At 35.3% G+C, this 27,192-nt stretch overlaps 1 protein-coding gene across 4 annotated transcripts in view; it reads left to right on the forward strand.

Moving 5' to 3' along the window:
• The first annotated feature begins 2,743 nt into the window (after nucleotides 1–2,743).
• Nucleotides 2,744–27,192, forward strand: part of LOC124294980 (dipeptidase 1-like) — a 1,606,684-nt gene continuing 1,582,235 nt past the window's right edge. For all 4 annotated transcript variants that reach the window (XM_046742822.1, XM_046742823.1, XM_046742824.1 and 1 more), the window contains exon 1: nucleotides 2,744–2,890. The gene's annotated coding sequence lies outside the window, so the exon portion shown is untranslated. The remainder of the gene's footprint in view (nucleotides 2,891–27,192) is intronic.

Raw genomic sequence — 27,192 nt, forward strand, 5'->3', positions numbered from 1 at the left:
CCTTGAAGCTAATTGTTACGTTAAGGCGCATTTTGAGAAAGTTGATTTTCAACTTGTGTCATAGGGTGTGATCTACGTTCCTGGTTTCTACGCTTCCGATTAGATTTTCTGTGTTTCGAACCGCATTAACATGAAATACAGAAATCATTTTAATAAATCTAATATTACTTGAATTTTCAATTTGAGTATTAGGTTCCCCTCATTTATTTAGTCGAACATCATTGAAAATTTGCGAAAGAACTGTGATAATCATTAGAAAATTTTTAATAGTAGTAGCAATAATTTATTGATCGGAAAAAATACATTGACTATCGACTATTTGTAAATTTTGTTGAACTATTTTCGAGAAAAAAAAAGATTCACCATTCTGTTACAGATAGTGAAATATTTAAATTTCTTGAACGCTCTGTTTAATGTCTCATTTTCAAAAGTGATAAAATTCAATATTACCTCCTGAAATCTTAAGAGAGTGAGAAAGTTGCTTAGTTGCTTGAAAGTGGCGATGATCTTTGTATGTGTGATAAATTGAATAGGCAGATAACAGTAAATATTAGAGATGTAATTATTTTGGTCGTATCACCTGTTGATAGAAAAAAATTTCATTGTTATTTCTAGTGTACGAAATAATAAAAGTGATCAAATAAAATGTTCCCACCTACCTGCTGTGTTTCTTCCAAGCACCCAACATTTAAACAGATTTCTCATTTCAGTCGAATAAAGCCAATTTTCAAAGAGCATCAGCATCAACTTTCCGATTCACTACCTCGACTGTTTGAGATTCTAACCTCAAAAATTCGTATGAACTACATCGCCGCCAGAAACAGAGTTTGACAGCTGAAACTCGGAGTGGCCAGCCTGTCCGAGCAGCCGATAAAACTCGCGCATGCGCATTGTATGTATAGTTTCAACAGATTGTCCCGGTATAATGGAAGAGCGAGAGAGAGATTCCAAGCGTTATAACGGGTTTTTGCTTTGAAATATGTATTTTCCTCATATGTATATATATATTTCTATAAATTTGACTCGTCCAAAATTAAAAAAAAAAATTAAAGATACGTAGGGTAATGGTAGGAAAAATGAAACTGATTTGAGCGTCGATTATATTTAATGTTACTATACATAAAATAATGGTGAACATGTGACTATAAATATCCATACATATTTTTTTTCGTTCGAAATTGTGTATACATATTATTTTATATGATAAAATTATTTATTAAATTATTATGTTATATTAACCCGTTATAACGCTTGGAATCTCTCTCGCTCTTCCATTGTATACGTATGTATAAATACTCACAACACCGTAATTAAGTTTTTTTAATTTCATTTTATCTTAACATTCACAGATATTATATATGTAAAGTTATTTGTAGCAATATTTCCTAAGAGTATGACTAAAATCCAAAAGAAAAAAAAATATCATAAATATTAAAAATCTAATCACAGATTCGAATTGTTGAGAAATAAATAGCATAGTTCAGAAAAGAAAAAAAAACAAAACTGTACGATAATCATTAACGGAATTATTGAGTTATCAATTAATTAAGCGGTGAGAACAGCCGGGCGCGCGAAGCCTCGAGCCCCCAACCACGCCGCCCGGCTTCATTCCTCCGACTAACGCCGCTCGACGAACGTTGAACAATTTTTTTTTACTAGATACAACGCACCTAGAGATCTGAAAAAATTTACGGTGATGCCTTGGAGTGTTGAGAGATAGCTGATATTTTTTTTCCCCGTCAATATTCATTACAACAACAATAAACAAAATAACACTTAAACACCGTTATCTCCGGTTCTAATCAAGATATTCATGTTTTTTTTTTTTTTAATTACTCGTAAAATGAAGGGCAACTACAATCCATCATAATATTTACAATAATATGAATATTCTCGGAGATATCTCTATTTGTTGAACAGCAAAAAATTTCAAGTCGCCCAAAATTTGAGATTTTCGAGTATAAAAAATTTTTTTTTTTCATTTATGGAAAGTACTAGTAACGAACTGACTCCATGATTTTTTGGCAATCCGTGGGCCAATCACATAAGAAAGGGCAGACGATATACGGATTTTGGCTTGTCGCGGATTGTCGCTCAACTATATAACACAGCCAAAAAGTCTTGCACGATAATTTTGAAGACACTTCATATTACCTGTACCATGAGTTTCAAAACCACACGTTGTTTATTCGTCAATTTATAACAAGAAATGTAAATTTTTTTTTTCACGGCATTTTACATTTTGCAACTAAACAAATAGAGGAAATTGATCTCACGACAGCTTGTTTTATCGAGAATGATGAGACGAACAACTTTGGTTTGAACATTTTTCGTGTATGACCCATAACAAAGACGTTATTTAACAGAATGTGGGGTCTCCAAAGTTTAAACAATCGTTACGGACAAACCTGGACCTAACTTTTGGGGCATAGGTGAAAATATGTTCGTCCGTCTCTAATGAACCTATAAAAAAATCGGCTAACCTACGTTATTCCAGAGTAGAAGTCAGTCGATTTTATAGCTTATTCGTCTGGACTATGCAGCGGCTGTCCTTTTTGTCCGTTTCCTCTCGACTTCCCAGCACCCTTTGCTGCGCTGTGCGCCGAACGATGTTGTAGGAGTTACGCTTGCGCCCTTATAACAGCTAGCTTCACATGCCTACACAAGCTCTCAATTTTTCTCTCGTACCTTAGGGGCTGGAGATCGGGGATAGTCGGGATACGTCGAGTTGCCATGGCAGCTACCCGGCCGGGCCGGAGCCCACCGAAGTAGTCTCGTCGCGGTCATGGTGCGATTTGTCGAAGTCGCTCTGTACTTTGTGTAGTGTGTTATTTGTAATCTGTGACTATTTCGTGACTGATTCTGTCGAAGATACTCATTTACTACCAAAGTGAGAATTAGACACATTAGACACATCACCCCTTCACACCTTTATACGGATCTGTATACACTATATTTCATATCACACATATGTATGAGTATTATATGTATTAGTATATACACGCGCAAGCAGTATGTATACATGTGCATGGCACATGAACTTTGACCCTCTACAAATTCAATTGATAGTCAATTATTCTGGCCGTAGCTGTCAAATTTGAGCCCTGGTTTACCATCAACCTGCAGAGATACTATGCTTATTGTTAGTTTTACAGTATGTAGATGCAATTATTTATGTGAGAAAATCCACAATCTTTTGTTTTGAGAAAACTGTTCATCAGAACGTCAAGATCCTTTTTTCTGATCATCATACCTACATGTGCGTTGGTCCTACGTACGTGCACGCGCGGCCTCTGCGTGCATGCGTGCGTGTGTGTGTATGTGTGTGTGCGTGTGCGTGCGTGTGTGTAAAAATGTACGCGTGAATTGTAAAGAGATCAAAAAAATTATGGCAAGTTATTCAGCTTTGAACGTATAAAATTATTTAATTTGATAATTTTCTTGGATTATCCCCATGCATTTGATTTTATCATGCATTTTTAATGTGCCACGTTTTTTCGCTGCTCATAAATGACTGTCCGCTACGGCGGGATGCATATGCATTTCGCAAACTTTCCCCAACCATATTGTACGTTGAAAATGAAAGCAAAATTGAAGAAGATAATAAACGAGCGCTTTTTTTCCAAATACCTGTAGTAGGCACAAATTATTTAAACTCTTTATAGCCTACTTATTTAATTTTGTAATATGTGTACGCATATACTAGTCTACTTATTTAATTTTGTAAAATCTATATACATTTGGATACATATTACGTAATATAGAACATATAGCCCAAAGTATTTATGTTGTTACTAATCGTAGTTATAAATTTATCAAAATTAACAAGTATTATCTGATTTTAAATGGTATCTTTAAGTAGTAATGTGATGATTTAGTCTAGAGTCATGTACATGATAAACTATCTAAGATGAAATTTTTGGCTATCGTTTTTTATAAAGCTGTGTTGGAGTGTGTGATTTTGTAACGAACATAGTAAAATACAACTTGTGAATAAAACGTACATCTATTCAGAATTCATGGGGAAATAATTCTGAAAATATATTGAATCAATAAAACCAGAGTTGTGAACTTAATAAAACAAAAGTATACGAATTGTTTATCGTAGTCCTGTCAACCTTTTCCACGTTATTGTAAAATACTCCATCATTAAACAGTGGATACATGAAAGCACTCTCAATTTATCAGTGCCCATATACTGTTTACGAAAATTAGTACGAGCCGAGTATTTTCAGCTGAAAACATATTCAAAGTCATTTACCAATGAACAGTTGTGAAAGATTGAGAAGACTCTATATAAAAAAAATAGTTCAAAGACATTTTTACACGTGCAGCAATAGTTTCTAGATGCTTATTGTTAATTGATTGTAGTTTAGCTCCTTGTAAATTTGTCCTTCCTTAAACCCACTGCACGAAACGGGCTGATCTTTTTCCATGTCGATGCTAACAAATTCAAAACACGTAGTATCCTATTTAGAATATTTTCTTTGAATTTGCACCATGATTGTTTCTTCTTGAAAAATTCAGCAAAGTCAGAACAGTGTTTCTCAGACATAACATAAAGAAGAAAAGAAATCGTTGCAAAAGGATAATAAAGATTTTCAACCTTGAATGCACCTTTTTTTAATCACTTACTCGAAAAATACTTTTGCAGAATTAGACTTAATGCACAGAACCCTGGAAATTGCTTAATTTACAAATAAGAGAGGACAAAGTGTTTTTTTTTTTTTTTGGTTTCATATTTATAGAGAAATAGCCCCGCGGTACATACTCCAGTGTTACATAGGTAATATAGCTCACATGATGTGATATACAGAACATTAACGCATAAAAGAGAACATAATATCGAAATCCAGGCTCATGGCACTGTGCCACACAGCGATAATGACATGTGAAATTTTGGCACAGGGGAAATATAGGGCACAGGTATTGAACCCTCTCTCTCTCTCTCTCTCTCTCTCTCTCTCTCTCTCTCTCTCTCTCTCTCTCTCTCTCTCTCTCTCTCTCTCTCTCTCTCTCTCTCTCTCTCTCTCTCTCTCTCTCTCTCTCTCTCTCTCTCTCTCTCTCTCTCTCTCTCTCTCTCTCTCTCGATCGATCTAGCTCGATTTATATTTAAAAAATTGAACTGCTTGACGGGGTATGTTAGAGTTATCGGATAAATTCGGGGTTGCGGCCAGTGTTTTTTTTTATGTATGCTGGTTACTTTTGGGGGGTGAGCGGAAAGAAATTCCAACACGACCAAATTAAGAACCACCCTAATATACCTGTATATATATTGTAACGTGTTCGGCCGTCTAACCGTGGCCAAACGTCGATCATAACATCAGCTGGCACACCGACGCGCGAACACACTGACGAGATGACGCCACAGTGACGCCGACTCATCGAAGAACTACGGCAGTGATGCCGGCTCACCGACGCGACGGACGCCCTCGGTGATGACGATATATCGACAGGCGGCGGAAGATCGTCACCGCGCTCGCCACAACGACACAGCAGGAGCATTGTAAAACAGCCGGCAGTGAGCGTTCCAATCCGTAGTAGTTAAGACAATGCGCCTGTTTTAACTCACACACTTATTAAAAAAAGTAGCTGTACTATAGCGCTCGTGCTTGACTCATTTGTGATAGAGGGAGTGTGTCTCATATATAGAACCACTATCCAACTTAAATTCTTTGCAGATCAATCTAACAGGCAAAGCGCCACATGACATCCGAAGAGTCCATATTATATTAATGGGAGTAGTGTATAGCGACATGCTTCTCAAGGAATAGTAGTATAGACATTAGTCAAATCAACTTCAATAAATCATAGATAGGAGTACAACTGATAATTGCGTCAATTTTTATTTAAATCAATTTAGCGTGTAAGTAAAATTAGATTAAAATTATTTCGTTAACGCATGTGCATGGGCAAAAGTGCCACAAATTTGTATCACTTCTCATTAATTTTCTTTATGCTTTTATTAAATTTTTATATAGCGTAATCCTGTTTTCTTGCTAATTAGTATCTTGATGAAAAGCCAGGATATATAGCAACAGGGCACAGGAACGGTGCTTATAGAGCTTAATCAGGGATGCCAGGAACGGCTCAAACGCCTGACTGTAAATTGCAGCAACGAATGCAAGTCCTGCATCTACGAGAATAGAAACATAGCGCAGGCACGCTGGAACGGCTTTACCACCTGAGTCGACTATCGCAGCAACGGATGCAAGTCCTGTGTCTGCAAGCATAGGGAATCACGAGAAAGGGAATATGAGTACGGGAACGGCCTCATAGCCTGACTCTGCCTAAGTCTGAATTTGTTCAAAGTGCAACGGCTTAGCAGCCTGTGTCACTGGCGACTCGCAAGACTTAATCGGATGTTCATTTGCAACACGATGCAAGGGATTAATATCCCGCGTCATCTCGATACAAGGCAAATAAATAAGACACAACTTAGGGAACTAACTTCTTAATTTATTGAATGTATCTCATATGATTATTAAAACACAAAATAATAGACTTGCCGACACGGTGTTTCACCAGTGCATACTGCACTGAGAAACATGTGAACGTTACAATATATTAGAGTGGTCCGTAGAAAGGTCGTTTTCAGATTTTGACCGTCCCATCCGCCAAATCGGAAACAATTCAAGAATAACTTCCAAATTTTTAAAAGTTTTTAACTCAACTTCAACCCGTCCCGCCAACAGGATGGACTTCCGCATTTAAAATACACGCGTTTCGGAGACATTCTCAGTATATATTTTGTTGTAAGAGTAACAGTGTTCAAAAGAATCTGTAACTGCAAGGTTTTAGTAGGCATTAGTGCTACTATATAAGAAAAAAAATCACATCGCCCCATCATGCCATATCGATGAATTGCACTTCCTCGGAATCTAATTGTTTTTTTTTATCCAGAGGAAGTGCAATTTGTCTAGATTGCTTAGTACGATGATATGATTTTTTTCTCATTGTCAGACAATTGCACCAATACCCACTAAAACTTCGCAGTTACAGATTTTTTTGAACATCATTACTCTTACAATAAAATATTCACTGAGAATGTTGAAATGTGAAATTCGAAACACGTGTATTTTAAATGAGGAAGTCCATCTTGTTGGCGAGAAGGCTTAGAGGACCTTGAATAACTTTAGTAAGGGATAAAATGATCACACCTTTTTTAAAGAGCGTTCAATTCTCTACAAAAAATATATTCGTGAATTTTTCGTACGACGCATCGTTAGCTAGTTGTAAAAATCAGGCGGAGTAAAAACCATTTTTCCCATGTTATTCTTACGGAAAATAGAAAGGTGCGATGCGCAACCTCTTAATGTTAATATTGAAAGCTCCAATTTCAACAGGGTTATTTTTATACCTAAATGGAACCTTTGAACCTATTTGGAAAAACAGAAAATTTTTGTTTTACTTTGAAACCAGTGGCATAACTACCGGGGTTTTTGGTGTGCGCAGAACATGGGCCCATGAGATCCAAGGGCCCACGTTCCACCGAGAAAAAAAATGATTTGTAGGCAAAGAAACGGCACGGATTCTATGAGATCGCTATAATAAATTCCGACGAATCCTTCCACATTTTATTCCTAATAAATTCCTGGAATTCATGCCATTTCTTTATTTCTGCGTCAAATAAAAATGCTTTGGAGTGTTTTCGTTCAGAATCGTGTAGGGAATGGGGCTGTTGAGCTCTTTTCCGCGTTTGAGATACTTGGACTTCGTGCAATTGCACTATTGTCATATATAAAGAAAGTTATACATCATGTATTATATATTTCGTGAGAATATGATGGGTTTTATCGAATCAATGGCATTGATTATTTTGTTCGATTGATTTGGATAATAAATGACTGACTTTGCTTACTAAATAATCTTTCGGGACGTGTGTTCTTCTGTGAGTTTAGAATTTCTGCTTCTTATATTACGTTTATTAACGTTGTTGAAATTTTCAGTTTGGATATTTAAAATGCAATTACATAAATTTAAAAGTGTGGGCAAGTAGAGGGACCCTGATCGAATAATTGCACATGGACTTACAGAGACATAGTTACGCCACTATTTCAAGTACACATATACAATATATACATATATGTATTAGGGTGGTTCAGAAAAAAGTAATTTGTGATTTTCCACCATAGCACCCCGTAAAAAGTTTGTTCAGGTTAAAAGAAAGATTTTCTTGAAAGATGAGCGTTTTATGTTGTGTGGAAAATCGCGTTCAATTGATTTTTCGTTATTTGCGTTACAAAGAAGACCCACACTCGTAATATTTGGTCTGCAGTGGATGGTGGAGAAATGTATTTGATCACGCTTACATTATTAATTCAATCTCATAAAATAGTCATATTTCAATATGAACTTTCAATTTAGGCGAATAAGATTCCCGGTTGATATATTGTTGTTTTATGGGTCGTGATCTTTGTGTTGAATATGAGTGTCAGGGAAGAAATAATAATCGAAGTGCTACAACATGGTTCTTCATAAATTCAAAAAATATGAAAAATAAGTAAAAAATCAAATGAGTGCGATCTTCCACATAACGTAGAACACACATCTTTTGACAGAATCGTTCTTGTAACCTGAACAAACTTTTCACGGGGTGCCACGATGGAAAATTCAAATTATTTTTTTATGAAACACCCTAATATATATATCGTAACGATTCATTTTTCGATATGGTGAGATAAGGTGAGGGCTATCAATTTATTATTCTACCGCACAGGTTAGTTTGGGCTAGAGAAGAAGTAATTTCGAGCGCCAGACGGAACTGCGTCAATTTTTACGAAAGGTAAAAGAGAAGAAAAAAGATAAAGCGAACCTTGCGACGGTTTTGCACAACTTACAGTCAGATAGACAAGATACTGGTTGAAACGTAGGGGGTAACCAGAAAGGGCACAAAGAAGCACGTATGATGCTGATTGTATCAAGTGTATTGATGAAATAGCAGCAATCAGATACACCGCGAGAACGGAAATTTGAACAATTCAACAAGATAAATTAGTGCGATAAACAAAAGGGCAGATTGTTAGTGCAGTACGTGATACTATCATTCGATAATCAACAACCAGTAAGCTTACAATAATCAGAAATAATTGACTAACATGCAATAACAATCTTAGGAATTATTTGCAATAGAGAAAATAAATACAATAAGTGAGAATTAGCAAAGGTCAAAAATTTACGGTGTTCGCGTACGATAATCATAAGAAAGGATTAATAAGAATTGCTAACAACTGCGGAAGATAATTCAGTTACGATTAAAGAGTAGTTATTATTTCATAACGAGTCTATAATTAACAAACGGAACGATGAAGGTGCGAAAGGACGGGTACTCAACCGATTCTTACTTAACGAAATTGTTGCGATATTTTTGTTCACATATTATTGAGGAAAGTCATCGGTATCGACGAGCATTCACGAATATTTCGTGCTGCATAAATTGTGAGACTGCAGCATAGGGGATTATACATAGTAAACGATACGATATGCTCGAGATGCCGTGAACTTATTATTAACGATAATTTATTTTACGTAGGAATCTAGATTGCGGTACTTTGGCGGTAGAGAATCTGTTCATGCAATAGTTAGAAAATTAACCATGGAGAAGAAGATTAGTGATATATCAGAAAATAAGTGATAGAAAATTAATAAGAATCAGCAATATAAATATGAAAATTAATCAAGTTATTTTCTACGATGATATTACCGATACTACAAACTAGACTAATCTACGACCAGTGCTTCGATATTCGGATTTCCGATGTTCCACGGGTCAAACAACTCACTTATTGTAGAAAAGATATTACCGTTGAATCAGGGCATTCACATTAAATTTGATGTGATGAAGATAAGTATAAGATAGAAAAAGATACTACGTAAGCGTAAGCATAAGCAATGTAAGCGAGAAAATGGTCAGCGTGACGCACATAGAGAGGAACTATGATATTAGACAAAGTAATATGATATCAAGTAAGGAATTACGGAAAGATATTCACAAATTAGGCACAAGAAATGCGATACAGGTGAGAGAATCGAGATGAATATAAGAGAACATCATAAGATCAAGTGCGAAAAGACAAGAAAATTGACGTAACAATTCCAGCTTAAATCATCAGAGAATCAAATATATCTGAGGTCCAAAGATAATACGTATCGCGCTAAAGTAAAGAATGCTAACCAGTTAAGAAATTACATGCTGTAAAGAGAAAATCAAGCTTTGGAAATTTGCGGTTTGGACGTATTCGAGCTACGTACAAGAAAAGGAATGAAAAATAGCGAAAGATATGTTGCAAGTAAATGCGTGGTTTCACACAGGAGGCAGCAAAGACCTTACCTTTAAGATAGAAAAGAAGAAATGAATGTAAAAGAAAAATCAGAGTAGAACAGAGACTGAGATATTTATAGTGACAACGGATAGTAAGATAACAAAGAAAGAGAATTGAACTGTAAATCGAGGCACATGTGGCTTAATATACTCTTGGTGATAAACTGGGCCGAGGCGATCGCCGATTCTAGCAATCCGAGTGAATTTGTCGTTGCGTCACGTGATCTTCCATCGCGGAATTGGTATGGTCGGTTACGTGTCATTTTCTAGGACTCCGCTTTGTGTTTTAATTCTTACGTGCGGTAAGGTAAACTGCGATATGGCCTTGCGTGAAGGGGAAGATTCTGCTTCGCCGACTCGCTGCTGGTACTTCTCGTATGATCGGGTTTTGGCACGTGGCAATAGCCGTCAAAATAGCTGGGTGCCTGGAAGTACGTGGGTGGCTGGGTCCTTGTCATCCAGGGCACTCGTGGTCCGCCAGGGCAGCTTAGCATCACATTCGTAATCCATCATCCTGATTTATCATCATCGTTTTGGTCCACCAGAATAGATTGTCATTACGCTGATACCCGCTGACTATCTGCGTTGCCAAGAAACTAGGTGGTTCAGTAGTCTAGCACCAGATTGGTAAGTCTGTGGTGACAGGAGGCTGCGATTGTGGTAGGCATTTGAAAACAGTGCGGAATTTTGCAATAATTTGGCACCTGGGTGAAAAGTCTTCTCCCTCTGAAAGTCGGATCCTCATTTCATACCGAGTCTCTATATGCGTAATCAAGAGTGGTATTGCATCGTTCACGGAAGTAACAAACGAAAACCGACTGTGAGGGAAAAATAGTCGAGTTTAAAAAATAATGCATTATACTCGATAAATCGGGCAAAAATAATCAATTCAATGGAAAATCGATTATTTTTTATCATTCTTACCCTCGCGGCGTACTTTGTCACGGCTGTGGCCTTCATTGGCGATATGTTGCGGTAGTTGCTCTTATTAACGATATTCGATGCACGTGTCACAGTGCGTTACATAGATATAAGGGAAAAGAAAAGAAATTGACTTATTGTTAATTTGCTTAGCTTAACGTAGATTCCGAGTTTGTTTTCCGGGAATATCGGAGTCACACGTGCCCCGGGAGGGTTTTCGCGGTAATACACACCAAGGTGTGCGTCAAGTAACTCTTGTAACAGTTTCTAGAGTAAAAAGAAAAAAGAAAGTGTTACAGTGTGTATGAGCAAGTCCACCAATTCCAAAGTCAAAGCCGGCGTTACCCCCACAGATCTCGTAACTTTGTGTGCCAAAAGTCCTTATTGAAGAACAGTGTTTCAAATTTTTTTAGATTTTTTCTTTCCTATGTTTGAAGTCATTCAATGAATTATTCCATAGAGTTTTTCAATTCTTATTTTGTTCATTTTTTTTTTTGCTTCTGTTTTTACAGCTATAACTATTTTTATAAAAACAGGTTTCCATGTAAAAACGGCTCGGCACCTCCGAACCAACTTCAGGTATATAAATAATAATTTACCCAGACAAAGAAAACAACAATTTCCGTGGCGGCATTCCTGATGAAATGGTGCACTCTGATTGGCCTAGCGTTATCGCTTATAATTCAAAAACTATGCGTCGGACGAGCATCCGGCAAAGAAATTCTTGATTGGATTTTAGCGAGGTATCACGCTGGCTAGTCCGTGGGAGGCAATTTAGGGACACCCTGTATTGACGATCTTTTAGCTTAGGTGTTATTACTTGCGCTTTTGGGTAGAAAATGAACTGTGTAACGTCGACTCTTTATGGCCCCTCACTAAGCTTTTTGTCGTTGTAAGAATAACACGGGATTTAATGATTATTTTCCACTGCATTTTTTTTCTCCGGCAATGTTCATGGAAAACATCTGAATTGAACTGGAATTCATCAAGTATAATTAACTCGTTTCGAGGGTATTTTTTCCTTTATTATAGCTTTAGTTTTCGATTATTTTCAGTAAATTTCAGTTCCAAAATTCCAAAAATTACATTTTAGATATGGTATACCAGACATGCGGTTTCCAGAAAAAAAACATCATTGGAAAGAGTAAATTATACTTGATAAACCGCCGTTTGATTCTAATTTTTCCCATAAAAATTGCAAGAAAAATGAAAAATAAAGTATTAACTGATCGTAAAATTCCATGATATTCTTATAGCGAAAAAAGTCTCGTGAGACGGTTTAAGGAGTTGACATTTTTAAATATCAGGAAATTGTTTCTGAATTATTTGGAGTCGATTTGGATGGCGGCGCAATGGAATTTGTCAACACCCTAAATAAGAACCACCTCAGTGTATGTGATATCGCAAGTGTCGGTGGTCTGACGTGAAAAAATATATGCATACTTATTGCATTGTATTAGCTTTCAGCTCGAGGAGCATTTTTCCTTCTTTGGTAACAAGAAATAAAATATTGATTTTTTTCGATATTTTCGGCTCAATAATATTATACGTTATTTTATTATTAATGATTATTCAACACGATTGTTAACGATAAAATCGTCCATCAGCCAAAAATTAGTTTTACTTTAAATATGTGTACTATATTTAAAGTCTATTCATTGATTACAGCTCAAGATATTGTTTACACCGTTTTGAAAAACATAGTTTCAAAGAAATCGCGTTTAAAGTTGGAGTACTAGTGTTTTCAGTAAAAATATTATCTCACGCCAAATGCTCTGACTTGAAAAATCTTTTTATTATCGATATAAAATTTATTGCGTATTAATCCTTACCGTTCAAACTATTTTGGAAGATGGAAAAAATAAAAGCTAAAAAATTCCACACTGCGGTAATCCTTTAAGAAAAGAGGAATTTGTCGCCATTGATTATATATCTACAGTTTGGGCAAAAAGTACACCCACGTGCTTTCGTAATCTGATGTTTCATTGTCAGTGTCGGTTTTCGGACTGCAATCAACAACAAATAATTTAAAAAAATGATGAAGCGCACATATGCATTTCAAAATTGAAATTATACGATAATATTACTGTTCAAAGCTAACTGATCAATAGACTGAATCTCATGAAATCCTCAATTCTATAAAATATGCCATTAAACTACAAGTGGTAAAGAAGAGTAACAAATCTAATACGTTAGTAAAATTAAACAATCTGTCATCAACCAGTCATTCCGATGCACAGTTCCTTGCGTTAAAAAAAAAGTTCAGTCCATTGATAGATCGTAACAGATAGCCTTGGAGACGGAATTATTACACGGGATCACACACGTCACGAACAAGTATGACCGTTTCGATAAAACATATAAAGCGAATGTGCTCGCCAAGTACGTAGCACTGGGAATGATGTTTCGATATCACTACACGACACAGCGAGGTCCAACTTCACGACGTATACCTACTTTAGTCTAGTCGAGAAGTGAGTTTTCTGCGAAAATTAGTTACAGGTCTCGTAAAAATATGAGCGATAGCTCATTCGATCCGGAATCACAACCCGAAAAAGGAGTTTTTTGGATTTTTTCTGCCGATAAAAATTACGATTGTTATTAACAAAAAACTAAAAAAAAAAAACGCCCTTTCGTTTTTTGGCTATAACTCAAAAATTATAAGTGATAGCGAAATTTAAAAAAAAGATCCTAAAAGAGGAGGAAATTTCCGATGAAAAACTCCGTACTCCCGGAATTCTAGCTCCATTATTTATAATTTTAATTTAACGCTGAAAGTAGGCTTCCGCGCGGCAGTTTCAGCATGCGCGCGCCGCCACTATAGAGAGTACTGCACATATAATAATTTTTTTATGTCATTTAATGTTTTTTTAAAAATTTTAAAAAATTCAGGGGTCATCTAGAGACTTCAAAGAATACGGTCCCGTTGAAATTTTATGTCTATCTCAATTTTTCAAAAAGTTATGCAATTGTTAAGTAACTAACTTTTTCCGGGTTTCCGTTATTAAAGAACCCGGTATAAAAGTTTAAATAATAAACCTAAAAATATTTTGCTTCTTGGAGCCTTTTTTTATAAGCATGCTGAATAAGATGACGTCATAAAACTTTTATCAAATTTTTTATTTTGTTAATTATGAATTTTCACAGTAACAAAAAATGGAAAATTCAAAATATTGTTGTTAAAAAAATTTTTTTTTCAATATGTTAAGCTATCACTGATTTCAACTCTACTTCAGACATCAATCAATACCAGTTTTAATTTTTTTATGTCATTTGTTTATAAATTGTTTATAAACAAACTTATAAATTTACAATTTTTCAAAAATTTTTTTTCACCATATGGTTGTAATGTAGAAATAATGATTTTTAAAAAAAAAAATTTTTTCTCAAAAACATTATCTTATTGTTGTTAATCGTTTGTCTCATTTTTTCATTACTTAAATAAATTATTAAGAAATCGTTTTTTTTCTAAAAATCATCATTAACATTTCTCAATAGAATAGCAAAAAAATTTTTTTTTTTAATCAACAATTTGTTCATTTATTTATTTAAAAATTTATTATGAACTATTTTTTTTATTTGTTATAATTTTTTTCTAGAAGATCGAAAAATTACAAAAACAGCTACCTGCAACAATATGGCAAAAAAAATTTTCTTCTATTTTTAAAAAAATATCTTGTTTTTTTAACACGGCTAAGTCCAGCGCTGACTCGATTTGTTAACTAACAACTTGCTGTAACTTTGCAACTATTGGAGATACAGTTTTCGACCTTCAAGTCATTTTTGTGCAGCATGAGTTAAGCTTCCTAATAAAATTTTAACCTAACGTTTATCAATTATAGTTTACTAATTACACGCTTTTATTTACAAAAGTTTAGATTGTCTATTCCTTACAACCCTTATATCTCATAAACAATTAATGTCACGACAAATATGCTTCAAGGCATTCTTATCACCCGATTATTAAACTATTCGAATATATTTTTTTTATATTTTTAATCTTATTTGTTTATGAGATTTTGGAATTTTTCTTCAATTATAACCTATTTTATGGTCTTCTTTTTGGAAAGAAAATTGGATAGAGGAGATGAGGAATAAATCGTCAAAATAATAAGCAATAGTTACGTGAAAAATCATCAATTTTTTTTATTACAGATGATAAATGTGTCAAGTTGTAAAATAATTGGATTAATCACTAATTATTTCTTCCTTCTGCGCTTTGATGAAGGTTGGTCGCCTGATGTGGATGTGGAAGGGGTTGATTTTTTGTGAACATCGCGAGATTGTTGATCAGTCAACGAGTTATTTTCTTCATTATTATCGGAGGTCTTATCTTATTTAATTAGTAAACTATAATTGATAAACGTTAGGTTAAAATTTTATTAGGAAGCTTAACTCATGCTGCACAAAAATGACTTGAAGGTCGAAAACTGTATCTCCAATAGTTGCAAAGTTACAGCAAGTTGTTAGTTAACAAATCGAGTCAGCGCTGGACTTAGCCGTGTTAAAAAAACAAGATATTTTTTTAAAAATAGAAGAAAATTTTTTTTGCCATATTGTTGCAGGTAGCTGTTTTTGTAATTTTTCGATCTTCTAGAAAAAAATTATAACAAATAAAAAAAATAGTTCATAATAAATTTTTAAATAAATAAATGAACAAATTGTTGATTAAAAAAAAAAATTTTTTTGCTATTCTATTGAGAAATGTTAATGATGATTTTTAGAAAAAAAACGATTTCTTAATAATTTATTTAAGTAATGAAAAAATGAGACAAACGATTAACAACAATAAGATAATGTTTTTGAGAAAAAATTTTTTTTTTTAAAAATCATTATTTCTACATTACAACCATATGGTGAAAAAAAATTTTTGAAAAATTGTAAATTTATAAGTTTGTTTATAAACAATTTATAAACAAATGACATAAAAAAATTAAAACTGGTATTGATTGATGTCTGAAGTAGAGTTGAAATCAGTGATAGCTTAACATATTGAAAAAAAAATTTTTTTAACAACAATATTTTGAATTTTCCATTTTTTGTTACTGTGAAAATTCATAATTAACAAAATAAAAAATTTGATAAAAGTTTTATGACGTCATCTTATTCAGCATGCTTATAAAAAAAGGCTCCAAGAAGCAAAATATTTTTAGGTTTATTATTTAAACTTTTATACCGGGTTCTTTAATAACGGAAACCCGGAAAAAGCTAGTTACTTAACAATTGCATAACTTTTTGAAAAATTGAGATAGACATAAAATTTCAACGGGACCGTATTCTTTGAAGTCTCTAGATGACCCCTGAATTTTTTAAAATTTTTAAAAAAACATTAAATGACATAAAAAAATTATTATATGTGCAGTACTCTCTATAGTGGCGGCGCGCGCATGCTGAAACTGCCGCGCGGAAGCCTACTTTCAGCGTTAAATTAAAATTATAAATAATGGAGCTAGAATTCCGGGAGTACGGAGTTTTTCATCGGAAATTTCCTCCTCTTTTAGGATCTTTTTTTTAAATTTCGCTATCACTTATAATTTTTGAGTTATAGCCAAAAAACGAAAGGGCGTTTTTTTTTTTTAGTTTTTTGTTAATAACAATCGTAATTTTTATCGGCAGAAAAAATCCAAAAAACTCCTTTTTCGGGTTGTGATTCCGGATCGAATGAGCTATCGCTCATATTTTTACGAGACCTGTAACTAATTTTCGCAGAAAACTCACTTCTCGACTAGACTACTTGCTGGGAGATCGTAGGGCTTGGGGTTTTTTCCTGATTTCACACCAGACACTGGCAATATCTTTATTGTGATTTGGTTTCGATAACTTGGCGGATTTTTTTACATTTCAGACGTTTTTGCCTAGATTTCATTACTTTTTGTAAGTATGCGGGAATGATACTGCTGTACCGTAGTAAACAATGAAGTAATTGTAAGGAAACCACAGTCTTATACCTGTTCAGGTATGTGTATCATAGTTGAGAACGTTCTGACTTATGACCATCATGAGAATGCAAATAGTAATACGACTGATCCAATTTGCGCACGTTTCCATAAATAATAATGATATGGCAGTAGTCTTTCGAAGACTTGGGTGGTGCATCGGATCATATTACGCGTCTATAGACCGTGTCAAGATGTTCACTAGAAACACCCGCATTCGCATAAAGGATTAGGAAAATTGCAGGCAACCTTACCTAGATGTAGCCGGACTGAGTCTAAGCCTTAATTCGCTGATCCGGCGCTGGAACGACATAATCCGTAACCACTAGCGTCTATCTCAATTTTCGAACAACTAATGAGTACATTGCGAGGTGAAAACTATTAACGGAAATTCTTTTTTTTTTACATTTTATTCAACCGTGTAACTCAACAAGTATGACTAAAATTTGTCAGTCTCAGTGAATAATTCTATTTTATACAGTCTTCAATTTTCAACACTTATCTATCAATTAATAATACATGTCACAAGCTCAGACCAACGGTGCAAGACCTTTGATATAATGTATTATTTCGGGAATTCGTGCAAATTTGAAAGTAAAAGATGTAGTACATGCAATTTCATGTTGTGTTTTCTGAAACACTCGTTCGAGATATTACCGATGGATTTCGGGTCCGTGACGCGTTCGAATGAATCAATCATGCGGAACGGTTAACAACTGTGGCGTTCGATTATTCGTGAAACGTTCATGAATACCGATTTGTAATCATTTTGCCGGTGGAACATAAATTTGGAGCAAACGTTACGAACATTACGAGAAATGTAATTGCCGTTCTGAGAAAGTAAATAATGTAATTCAGCATTTATGTGGACTGCACTAAGTTTGTGTAGATTATTACCATTGTGATTAAATATTTATTATTACACCACAATATATGTTTTTTCGAAGGCAACAGACTGCTAACGCAGATGAAATTGAGATTCATCTATCTTGCGTTCACATGTTCGTACAAAATAATCTCTCAATATCTATAAAACGTTGAGAGATGAGCCGCGATATTACAAGGCATGTGAATTTATTTCTTCCCAATTTTTATATGCCAACCACATATTATCAGTATAGAGGAAAATTTATATCTTAAACTGAAAGTGATTCAAAAGTTCCAGATGGTAGTTATTTGTTCAGGGCAGCATTTTACTGCTTGTTCAGTACCTTATAGAACCATGCACAGGTAAGCAAAAGTATTGTTTTCAACGTTATACAAAATTGGTGAGAATACAGAGCTTACATTGTGGGTGATGAAATGCATCGGGTGGTTCAACGTTAGTGTATTGAAATATTCGCCCACTTTTGCTCTTAACTTATTTATACAATTTGACACCAACAGGTTCCGCAGATTACAGTTCCGTTCGATGGACATTTGGGAGACGCTATTTTATAATATTCTATTGCTTTAAATAATTGTCATTGATGAGTGATGTACGTTAATTTCAACAAACGACAGTTCGCACGAAATACTGACTTCTATGCATCGTGTCGTATTTTAGGATTCACGTCTGAATCTGAGAGTTACTCAAGTCCATTGAGGTGCTGTTATGATTGAATCGAAAATGTTTATACAACTGGATACATGTCTATTAAGGTCCAGAGAAGGTTGAAAAGCGTGATGATCTGCTCATGTAGCCAATTTGACACCGTCATATATCTGAAACAATTTTAGAGTTTAGAAAAATATGAGAGCATAGATTAATAGCAATTAGTCACTTTGTGGTACTTTGTAATGCGATTCTAGTACTTCAAATGAAGCTTAGGGTAGCAGCTGAAGTTAGCAGTCAAACGTGTTTAACTTTTTTGACATAAAATAATGTAGTTCAGTTTGATCGTCATGATGCTATAAAATAGTTGAGAATTCTAGTTATTTCACCACATTTTGATTTTCGTACTTCACTACCTTTCGAAATTCACAAGTTCTCAGTGGGGCATTCACCATATTTCATGGGGGTTCAACTTTTTTATTCGAAGCATCCAGTTAATTCACATCCTAATTTTTGCTGTCGTTAAACCCAAGCACAATTTCTGTCACGAACGTATCAGTAAGAACAACAGAAGTATCTGTAAAAACAGACAGTACAACAATCACGCACAAAACGAAAAATATTTAATTAGTCGTGCATTTGTACTACAATTATGTTTATGAAGTCTATAGTTTGTTTCGTATGGTAACAGGTGGTATATTAGTAATAGTATTGTGGTCAGCGCTTACCGCTTGTTGCTGTAAAGTGAATGGTGCTGGGATAACAATGGTGCAATGGATAGGTAGATGAAGTTAATAATTGGCAAGCAATGAAAGACGGTTCGAGACAATAAGTAATACATAAAGTGCCAATTTCCAAATAGCTGTCCTTTTGTGTTGGGACGTAGTTATGCCGCAGTGTAATATTAGTGAGTTTAACAGATCAACGGTCGGGTAAGAATGGGCTGGGTGACTGCGTAACATAAAACGAAAAACAATCAGGGTTTTATTATGAATGTAGCTGAAACAAAGGAAATAATTTTATCTTATTACATGAGGCTGAAGTTAATAATGTTATTGTAACAATACATCAGGAAAAAAAGTATCATTGCCCAATTTTAGAATGACTTTTCAGGGAGCTGACTTTCCAAAGTGGGAGTATGTTTTATCTATCATGGTTTACTAAATATTGTCCATTCTCACAGGTGCAAAGTGACGATTTTTCACAAACATGCATCGTTACAGCAACGTTATTAACTTCACCTTTATCTTATTATTGTGTTTGTAAATATCATATGAGGTTAGGGTGATTCCGTCAATATGAAAATGTATAGCGTACCGTTGATTTAAGTATTGGCAAATGTACAGTATTCTTCTTGGTGAGTAGTTAGTGGTGCTGAACAACAGATGAATGAAGTAAATGCTTAGTAGTCTGATGACAATCGGTTTGATCTAATAAGATGTGTAGAATGTTGAGTTTTGCACAGCTGTCGATTATCTTCTCTTTGGAATGTCGGCTTGTCGAAGTTTAACATTTAAAAGTTCCAATGGATCCGAACAGAATAGGAATAGTCCAAATGACTGTGAAATAAACGAAACAACAAACAAGCAAGGAAAAGGTTCCATGTTATCAATGATAAGTACCATACCGTGTTACACTGAATCAAAGTAATATATTGAACAAATACATACTAAAAATACAAATTAATAAACAAACAAGTCATGCATTTGGTAGAGATCAAGAGGTTGAGGCTAAGCTATTCATATATTAAATGTTATGTGTATAAATATAATCTAATGAGAATTAACGAGGTATCATACCGTCTGATTTGAATGAAGCATCGTGAGTATTCTTCCAGTAGCTTTGGTTAGCATTGTTCTATCTGATGATTCATGACGTGCGAACAACATTCTTCTTGGCATTTGCTTAATAGCCATGTATGCATGTCACAAATGTTGCTGATTATATTGTTTTTGTTATTCAGGCTGTTTGTCGAATTTGTATCCGATTGCAGAATATTTCGTCTTTTCTTTGGTTCGATTCTGTGTTTACACCTACCTCGGACGATCCATTTTGTAAAATCAGATGAGCCCTTAATGCAGATACCACTAATAATTGAGCTTTAGAGGGCTGGACTGGCTTTTTTAGGAGTCAGTAGATAAATCGGAATCTCCACTGGACGTGTTGACTGTTTATAGACAAAAATATACTTCTAAGAAATATAGAATTTCAAGGGAAAAATGCCGGCTCTCTAAAGGTTAATAATAATCGATCACTGATTCACTCACTCACTTATTTTATGAGACCATCAGCGTGACCAATTTTCACGAAGTTTCCAAATTTATTTCAATATTGGATAACATGTAAATAACTAAATAATAATAATTCATCATGAATATCTTACGATCGACAACGTGACAGCCTCATGAGGCGACCATTTTGGTTAAAAATAATTAGAAAAGGTACAAACTGTACAGTAAAGATAAACGGTTTGCAGCGCGGGCAGCGGCATCGGCCTGTTGCATTATTAATTAATAACTGCTTTACCCAGCACCCATTTTGATTTATCAACCCACTTCGCAACTTTATAATATTATACCGGCCGAATATAGATTCAGATTTATACCAAAATCAATCGGGGGTGAGCTTTCGATACCAAGAATCTGTGTTTAAAACTTAAAGTCGATTCATAAACGCGTTCGAGCGGAATCGTGTTCACAAGGTGCTCTGGCGTGGAGAAGAAGGAAAATAATTTTCATTTTCATCATCTTTGAGAGCTAATACTGCGGAAACCACTTGACAGATTTCGATCAATCTTTCTCACTAAGGTTATATCGGCCGGAACTACCAGCTGTATAAGATTCATTTAAAAATATTCACGCGTTCCTGACATATAACATATAAGTAGTTAGGCCTGGTAAATATATTCTCGGCTAGCTTTCGCCTTTATATCTTGGCGACGATTCGCTGCCGCGAATCTAGATAATGCAAGAATTTACTTAAAACTACACGTCATTGGGCGACGTGATTTTACCCAATTTCCAAAGAATGACGCTACGCGAATTATTATTCTGTTAATTCAAAACGAGAGTGAAAACTTTATTGTCAATCGATAGATAACAAAATAACAATACCTCGAGAGAAAATAATAAAAGAATAAGACAGATTTTACCATAGATTTTAACTAACAAAAAAGATTGACATTCATTAACAATTCACGAAATCGGTTGATTCGACGAGACTGACTGTAAAGTACAAGAGACAGTTTACATGAGGGTTATTTATAGACGATAGAATTAATGATTTACAATATTTAGAAATTAGAGAAATTACACAAATAAAACTTAAAATATAATTTTCGAGAGAATGCAAAATTATAAGAGCGTGAGAAATTCAGAGAAGGGTTTGCAAAATGAAGAAGCACACTAAATACACCTTATTACAATAAAATCCGGAATAATTCGCAGATCTTAAATTAATAAATAAATACGGTACTGCAGAAAAATACAAAGAAAAGAATAGTAAGTAAAAACAATACAGAATTGCCAATAGCAATAGAAAAAGTACGGTGGTATTTAGCGGCTGAACTTACGCTTGGGTACACTCCAAAGAACTCGATTGATGATACAATAGGTACAATATTAAATAAAATATAATAGGCGATACAAGGAATAAAATATAATCAGCACTACTAGCACAAAAAATTAAGAAGATAAAAATAAAGTCAATGTAGCTAAAGATACGATAGAGATTACAGAAGCAGACTAATAGAAATTTACAGATAACCAGAAAAATTCACAATTAAAAAAGAATGACTTATTCGGTAGTTACGAGGTCGCTAAAAGACACGAAATTAATTAATTATTAAAACCATGCAGTCACACGGCGGCTTACTGCAACTCAAAGCCGTGGACCATGATTCACACAAAAACTGGCATCACACGATACAACCAAGAAAGATAAATACGATAAGAAAGAAAATAGAAATTATGAGCAACTTTGTAATGATAGTATACAAAGACAAAAGCCTTACCTTGGCTGGTGACGTCAGGGACACACCACTGAATTTACCTCAAATAAAACTTATGAATAGCTAAAGAAAAGGCGAGAAGGAAGGAACATTATATAATTTACAGAAAAGGAGGAAGTTAACGATAGTGCAAGACGATAAAGAGTGATAGATAAACGGTAGCGATAGAACAATCAATAGAACGATAGCAGTTTAATCAGGAAGAAGGGAGGAAAATTAACTGAAGGAAATCTCTAAGCGTAACGTCGAGCGTAGAATACACGGAGGTCACAGTTTGGCTCGCCGATCTCGCCGCTGTCGTCAGGTGGTCTTTCTTCTTGGTGATTTATCGTTTGTTTCTCACCATAATTAGGTCATCCCACTGTGGCGAACATCGGTTACAACTTGGTCATACGTTTTCGGAGATTACCGGTAGATGTTGCGTAATGTGCTGCCCGTGATTTCATCGTTGACACCAACTTTCACAATTTTTCAGTTGCTTCACCGTACTGTCCAGATTGCCTATCATTCGGGAATCCTTTGACAGAGACATGTACGTAGGATGCCTCCCGGTCAAAGTTACCGAGTAGAAAACGATGCGACTGACTGTAACTCTGTGTTCGCTTCCACCGGTTTTGTCGTATAGGCAGTGGTCAGTTGCCCACTATATATCAAGAAGACCATGCACTCACATGGCGGTTTAAGGGGGGAGCCTGCTTTAGAGGCTTCAAAAAATCGATTTTTTTTTTTTTGCATAAATGTCTTCACAAACTATCCAAGAATGTGTCCCTAAAATTTCAGACGCAAATTCGAAATATTTTCGGAGTTACAGAAGAAATAGTGAGCAAGCGTCGAGCAGGTATACGAGCGGTTTTTTGAAGTTCTCAACCAGTTTTTTGAAGAGTCTGAACCAGTTTTTTGAAGTTTTGAACCAGTTTTTTGAAGAGTCTGAAGGGCAACTCTATGGACCAGGAATCGCCGATTAGCATATTAATGCGGTAAGTTCAAGAAAATTACGATTTTTTATGTACGAAAACTTTGACGCACGATTTCTCCGTTTTTCATTTTTACGCTTTTTCCTAATTAGCGGGAAAGATAGGGAAAAAACTAAACGTCCTATCGAAACGAGACAAATTGCATTGTACTCGGGATGAAATTCTTTTCTAGTTGAACCTAAAAAACCTTAAGAAAGTTAAGATTAACCCACTTTTTAAAAATCTAAAGTGAATTCTTTTCCCAAGAAAAATGAATTTTTTTTTTTGATTTGCGAAAAATTGTTGAATTTTTCACTTTTTGTGGAATTTTCTTAGTTTAACTAGAAGCTATACTATTGAGAAGTAAAAATTTTTTTGGTTTCTTTGTTTCAGTTGGAAATTGCGACCTGCACCTTTCCCGCCGCACGACAAATGCATACTCGAGACACCTCGGTGAAATACTTGTACCAGGCATAATATGACATGTATCCTAATGAAAAAATTCGAGAAGACTGTTGAAATACATAACAATAAACCCTGAAAGTTTCGTTTTAATCGGATATTTCTTTCCTTCCCAAAAAAATCCTCGAAAAAACTGATTTTTTGAAGCCTCTAAAGCAGGCTCCCCCTTAATGCAACTCTAAGTCGTGGATTACGGCTCCGTTCATTATAGTCCTTACAGATAGGAAGGCTGTGTCGATCCTCAGAACGAGGGCTTTATCAAACCATAGATTTATATATAAAATAGACTAAGCACGCCGGCTATTTGCCTCGTCCCCTGAACGCATGTTGTTGTTGGTGCTGTCTCTTTCTCTCTTATAGGGTTTTCCGCCGTACTCCTCTCGCAATACCGCCCATGATAGGGGAACCAAGCGCTAGAGAGAAAGAGAAAAGCAAGCGAGGGGCAGTTACAGGTTGTGGTGATAGGAAACATGAAATGATAACATTCTACTTTGCATATACGACAGTATGATATTTTGCCGGCTACTGTTAAAATACCTTCGATACATGTATTTCAAAGAAAATGTGTAAGGAATGCTTAACACTAAATAAAAAATGTTTCCAAATTGTCTTGCTATTTATCTTCCGATAGGCTGAATTCCCGAAACAGCCGGCTAGCTTGGCTATGTGCGTTTTGTTACGCATATACATTTACCCATTTCACATATCCCAACCCCGAGATCGCTACAAAGAGATAGTAGTATCAACTGCGGGTGTAAGACAAGGATAGCACCAAAAACGGGGGAATCGAGGTTCAGGAGACACTCGCACTGACCTAATGCTCAGTCTATTTTATATATAAGTCTATGTATCAAACTGGACATGGTACTTTAGGGGTCGGTCCGGCACCTAGCTGGTAAGTCGGAAGAGGGCAGGTTACGGTCTACCCTGTATGCCATCTTTACGACGTCCGGGAAAGCGGGCGGCTGGTTTCTCCTTGAGAAGTTGGTACCTCGACTGTCGCGAGGATTTTACATCCCTATACGCCGGCAGTCAAAGTGGTACGAGAGATTCGGATAGATGCTAACCCAGGTGTTTCAGAAGCCCACCAAAGTAGCCACTGTAGTCTTATGAGACCGTCGCGGTCGGTAGACAAAATCAACGAGAGCCGGAAATGGTAGTTATCGGTAGCTGTTGATCCCTCGGTAGTCCAGATGGTCGTCCTAGTACCTTATTTGTTTGCGCTAGAGCGCGAAATATAGAATTTACAGAGATCGAATTAGTTACTAGTACTTATTGCTTATTTTGTATCGAATTTGGCTGAAGTACCCTTCCCGGGACGCGTTTTCCGGTGGTTTCCTTTAGTTTTGTGCCCTTGTGACGGGCTGCTCTAAAACGCCACGTTACAGCGTATAAAGAGTACTGGAGTGTTTAATTCGCGAATACTTTTTGGGTTCGCTGCTTCACGAGCCATTTGTGTTTGAAACAGGGGTTTTAAGATGAATTTATATAGGGAATCATGGTAAACCAAGCAAAAGGGATTTTTCCATGAAATAACACCCACCCAAAAACGAACTGTGCCATGATTTGAAATATATTTTATAGATCAAAACGTAGATGTTTTTCAGTGTAATTGTTTTCCCCGAAACACGGTTTAAAAGCGGCAAAATCAGCATTTATTTAGTTTTTCTCTGTTCAGAATCGGAACAAGTGAAGCAAACTTTGGACTTCTTTCACAAGAAAATTTATGGAAGACTAAACGACTTTCAAAATTAGCTATAGTTGGCCTCAGTCAGGCTATTGTTAAGCGTAAAAAATTGAAAATAATCGTAAAAGTAGTTATTTTTTTGAAAAATACACAGCTCTACCAATTTATAAATTATAGAATAGGCGTTCCACAAAATAATAGTGAATAACATGTGGGTCACGTGTGTGAAAGACAGGCACTCTCGAATGAGTGGTTTTCGCACCAGCACATATTGCATTTTTTCTTCGTCATCTTGCACAATGCATACTTGCTCGAACAGTGGTCCGATCATAATTTTTCGAACGAATTTTTAAAGTAGATAGTTGTACTATATATCATCTGTTCATGCTATGTCATTACTATGCGCTGAAATAAGTGAAAGATGCATCTGAACTAATAGGGATAAACGTTCAAGCCCGCGAAAGAAGCTTAGTAGACGGGGCGTACGGTATACCAGCGCGGGGAAGCAGTATTTAGTAATAGAAGCGCAAGGCAAGCATTATTGATCATTTGATTTCATTATCTTGGAAGCTACTGAAACGATTTTCATGTTCTTTTTTTAATTTGGGGTAGCTCTAGATTTGCTATTTGAATCTGCCATCAGATTTCACGAAAAGTCAACACTAAAGATGCTATTGCTTCAAGTTTCCTCAGAGTACTCAAATTGTAGGTTCGTAATCATACAATTTTTAATCAATTACATTTTGAAGGTTTTTGAATTCTCTACAACTTTTCTCATCGGAGTACAAAGATTGCGTAATTACTTTTAATCCTACAAGCAAAAATAGAAAAAACATACCGGATTTGCCAATTTCAAACATTATTTGAAAAAAAAAACGGTGGTAAACATGTACAGTAGCCTCTGTACATAATTTGATTTCAAATAGACGGAGAAAAATTATGAGCCCAACCAAAGCCCTCTATTCTAAGGGGTGCCTTTGCCCATCAGAATAATATGGGATTTTTGCATATTCTGCTTTCTGATTTTTTTTCAAATCCCAGTGACATTCAAAAAATCTAACAACTATCACAATCTACTCTATATTAATGGCGAACATGGGAAAACCTTTGTCCGGTTCCTCGTGTAATATTGTATATTATTTTAAATGCATGTATAAAATCGATAAAAAAATTCTGCTGAAAACACGGTTTTTCTGACCTGGGGGAGAATTTTCATTATATCCTTGACGTTTTCAACCAATATTGATTCGGCAGTCCTCCTATAATAAACCGACACACTGGCAAATACTTGGTATTTTCTCGCCTGCTGCATGAGACAGAGATTGACAACCTCCTGTTACCGGCTAAAATGCCGCAAATATCGACTTCT

Source organism: Neodiprion lecontei, chromosome 6, assembly GCF_021901455.1.
Source record: "Neodiprion lecontei isolate iyNeoLeco1 chromosome 6, iyNeoLeco1.1, whole genome shotgun sequence".
In the NCBI taxonomy this organism is placed as follows: Eukaryota; Metazoa; Arthropoda; class Insecta; order Hymenoptera; family Diprionidae; genus Neodiprion; species Neodiprion lecontei.